Source organism: Toxorhynchites rutilus, chromosome 3, assembly GCF_029784135.1.
Source record: "Toxorhynchites rutilus septentrionalis strain SRP chromosome 3, ASM2978413v1, whole genome shotgun sequence".
In the NCBI taxonomy this organism is placed as follows: Eukaryota; Metazoa; Arthropoda; class Insecta; order Diptera; family Culicidae; genus Toxorhynchites; species Toxorhynchites rutilus.
Window position 1 is genome coordinate 121,457,791 of NC_073746.1, and position 4,409 is coordinate 121,462,199.

The window sequence follows — 4,409 nt, forward strand, 5'->3', positions numbered from 1 at the left end:
GTTATGCAAAAAATTTTGCAAATCCATCAGGGAATGACTGAGCAATAAGCGTTCGACATTGAACAAGCGATGCAACCAATTTTCCGTTTTCCTATTCACACCCCCAATATGGTCCCGAAAGACATAATCCTACGTTGAAAGTTTATCGAAAGTTGAGTTAATATGAAAGAAAAACTGGTTTTTTTCATGGCGATTTACTGGTGATTGAACATATTTTATACAGAAAATCTTTGGTGTCAATTTGTTCTCGAGAGGCACTGACAAGAATCATAATGGCGATTGTGCGTTAATTCTAGCCCCCGATGCTAATGTTTTAACAGTAAACAGTTTTCATTGAATAACATTAAAAAACATCGTGGTTGAATCACGTTCTTCATGTGGACAAACGAACTCAGTTCTTTTTTGTCAGTAGCGGACCTCTCTGAATAGCCTTAAATTACTCCACTAAACTCGAAAAAGTATTACAGGGACCTCGAGAGCATTTCAGCCATTGCATTAAAATATCGTTTGATTTAATGTATTGAACTGATAGAATTCGAGAAAATTAGTAGCTGCTGGTTAAACTACTTGTCATCCCAGCCCCACGATCCTAGCGCTCCTGATTCAACCCTGCACCAAGAATTGGGATCATTCAAATGCGAGAGCTGAGCTGCGAACGAAAGCGAAAGAGGCGAGAAGAGAAATACTGTAGCTTTCCCAGTTGAATTATCTCCGATTTTTCCTATCTACCCGGAATCCGGTGGAAAATACCATGACGACGAGAACTGTTGGTACTCTTGCTTGAGTAAAAATCATGTTTTTGAGCTGTAGGCAGGAGCGTTCGAGCGTGATAAATATCGGCGCTCGCATCGGGGTAAAAGGGTAGCTTGATTCCCGCTCGTTGTAGCTCATATCGCTCCCCAACTGGCTTATTGTGTTATCCGGTATCTGCCGAAGAAACGAATATAACTCTTAATTAAACCGGCTGATATTAATGAACGTTCGATTCGGTGAAACTTCACGATAGACGAGCGCGAAGCGGATGTGAAATGTAAAAGAAGGCACTCAATAAATTCGCAGTTGAAGCATCCTAAGAATAATGATTCATTTTTCTATGTCGACCAAAACATCGAACTGAAAAGCGAAACGACGGATTTCCTATTCCTCTTTCTTCTGCCATTATCAATATTAGATATACATTACCGCAAAATACGCAAACTCATATGACCGAAAAAAAATACGAAACAAAAACAGTTTACACAACGTCATCAATTTAGCTGCTGAAACATCAATTAGGATTTAGTATCGAGTTTCATCGCACGTGACAATAACATTTTTATTGGTTGCCACCCACGTAGCAGCGGTTCCCATTGATAACTGACGCACTCAGATCCCAGGACGGGTATGGTATAACACTTCTCGATGCCAAATTTTTATTATTATTTATAACGTTATTGCTGCGTTATGTTTCATTTTGATTTCCAGTGTTCTGTGGCCTGTTCAACTGTTTTTTTCTAATTTAGCGGTTATCAAAAACAACAAATTTCTTTAGTCTTAAAGTAGTCAGTAGTTAAACTTTCCTAGTCAAAGTATCGTAATTTGGATGAAATCAATAGAAAATGAACAATTAGATTGACAGAATTGAAAACCGATTTAGGAAGGATTCAGGAAGGACAGGGGATGTAAGAAGATTGAGACAATATTGAGTTGCGATAATATTAGGTTGACGGAAAAATGATCCATTAGTTTTATGTAAATTTTTAGACTTCATTAAGAATTGTAAGAATGATCAGACTTAGGGCAAATATCCACAGTTTTTTCAATAATTTGTTACCAATACAAATTTACCTTTCGTCATTATTGGTTAAAAATAGCAATAAAAAATCTCACCCTCCGTGACAATGTTCCTCGGTCGGAAACATTGCCGTGACCAGGATTCGAACCTGGGTTACTACGGCCACAACGTAGGGTCCTAACCACTAGACGATCACGGCTATTGGGTGATGATGAAAGCAGTACCGCGAGACAGTTTGAAAACAGACCACATTTCAATTGCTACTGAGACCTGCCAGTAGTGAAAGTTTGAAAGCAATTCTTCAACACTTTTCGCCTTTTGCTTTTCGTTTCAGTTTCAGAGAACTGGTTCAGCAGCATTAAGCAGCGAGGCTAATTTCTCGACTAACTTGATCATATGTATCGTCATTGTGGTGTTGGCGGTGTTGTGAACATGAACTGGTTAGATTTTGGTCCATATTATTATGAAGCATGCTCACAACGGAATAACCAACGATACACATCGGTTTCCGTGGTCATTGTGGTGTTGGCGGTGTTGTGAACATGAACTGGTTAGATTTTGGTCCATATTATTATGAAGCATGCTCACAACGGAATAACCAACGATACACATCGGTTTCCGTGGTCATTGTGGTGTTGGCGGTGTTGTGAACATGAACTGGTTAGATTTTGGTCCATATTATTATGAAGCATGCTCACAACGGAATAACCAACGATACACATCGGTTTCCGTGGTGTAGTGGTTATCACATCCGCCTAACACGCGGAAGGCCCCCGGTTCGATCCCGGGCGGAAACAGGGTTATTTTGTTTTCGATAATTGGTTGTTGTGTTTTCAATACCAAACTGCGACGGTGGATCCAACTTTGAATAAATTTAAATTAATATTAGGTTGGGGAAAAAGTTATCCATTATTTTCTCGATAGCTGGCTTTAATGATCAATATCTCGCGAAATATCGATCGTACAATTTAAGCTATAGGCTCTCGTTGTAAAGGTGACATTTCACACTAAAAAAAATTCTTTGATATTTTTTTGTTTGTTCCATTCAGTTGTGAGTTACAGGATGTGAACAATGAAGGTCAACAAAGGGAAAATTGTATGGGTGTATGGTGTCGATACTGCAACAGTAAAATACGTGCAACTTAATTTATTTTTCAATTTTTTTTTATTTAAAAAAATATAGGAGGATGTGTTCAAGACACGACCGCATTGTTGACGTAGATCTACGCTGTAGTTTAATTCAAGTCGCTTGTGTATAACTGCGGATATTTTTGTTTAATGCTACCAAAATTTTGAAATAACCATTCTACCAGTTTGGTCGCCCTGAAATGTTTTTTTTTGTAATTGTAGAATCATTTGACGAAAATTGTTTGATGATTCATTATTGTGCTCGCAGAACAATACATGCTCGAGATAGGCGCGACTGTCATCCTTAGTGGAGAAAGTTTTGTTACTGGCAAGCGAAACTAAATCACATACAACATTTCAGAACGAAATTTACTCTCTTGGTGACTAAATAAACGAAATAAACTCTATCTGTTAATCTCAACAACCTCGAAAAGAGTAGCACTGCTTCATTATGATCAAGATTAGCGCAAATACAATCCTAGTTGAAAGCAGTTTTGCGACTGGCACGCGAACCCAAATAAAATAATAAATTTTTGGTGCACAACTTTAACACCTGCTTTGCCATAGCGTCAGTTCAATGCATTGATGATAAAAAAGAAACAATGGTAACTGCTTGGAAAAAGGCTGAATATTTGCCTCAGCAGAGATTTATTACCAATACCCTAGAGTAAATATTTCCTTACCGCTATCTCCCCTTCTTGATTATATTTATTATTACGACTGCATAATTTGCAACACCAAACAATCATCAATCATAGCATAAAAAAACAGTCGATTGTTGCATCGTTACAGGGCCAATGCACACGGGAGCAGATACAAATGAGGGCTTAGCGTAGCGAAGATGCATTATTTTTACGTACGGGTTATGAAGCACGCACGTACGCACACAAATATCTATATATCTAGGCTTGACGTAACTAAATATACACACACTTATCTCCGTTTTGCGCTCTTCTTAACAGAAGCCCTTCCCGTTAATATTGTCTGTCTAGATTAGCTTAGCTGTCATGTCAAATCACTGACAAAATTCTAAAACATTTATTTTCTTGGTGAGCTGACGATAGCCTAGCTTGATGATTACCCACACAATTGTGTAGCTCGGAACTATAATGCAATGGTGTCAGTTTGATGCAATGATTGTAATGCCAGAGACATCAGCGAGTGAGTAATTCGGTCGCGTCCACAGCTCAATCCGAAACGAAGACATGTGATGACGCAAAACAAGGAAGAACAAGCGATATTCATTGCTTCGAATACAGAACATTACTGAAAGTTTGTCTTCCTTCCTTACCTTCAAAAAGGCCCTTAGAAAACTTCACTTTATCCATAATATTACTCCTCCACCCCCATTGCCTTGAGAAAGGCATTCGATCCCTCGCCGTCCAGCTCGCCCAGCAACGATGTTGTTCAGTCGATTTCCTCACGAAGAATGAAAATTTACCTCAGCGAGATGCACCAGATGCAGCGAGATTTATACTCTAGGCAAATATTCCCCTTCGTTCTTCTT

The 4,409-nt window shown here is 38.7% G+C and overlaps 1 non-coding gene across 1 annotated transcript; it reads right to left on the minus strand.

Moving 5' to 3' along the window:
• Positions 1-1,901: 1,901 nt before the first annotated feature.
• On the minus strand, positions 1,902-1,973 carry Trnah-gug (transfer RNA histidin (anticodon GUG)). Its single transcript has one exon. It is a non-coding gene; the product is annotated as a tRNA-His (tRNA).
• Between the last annotated feature and the right edge of the window lie 2,436 nt (positions 1,974-4,409).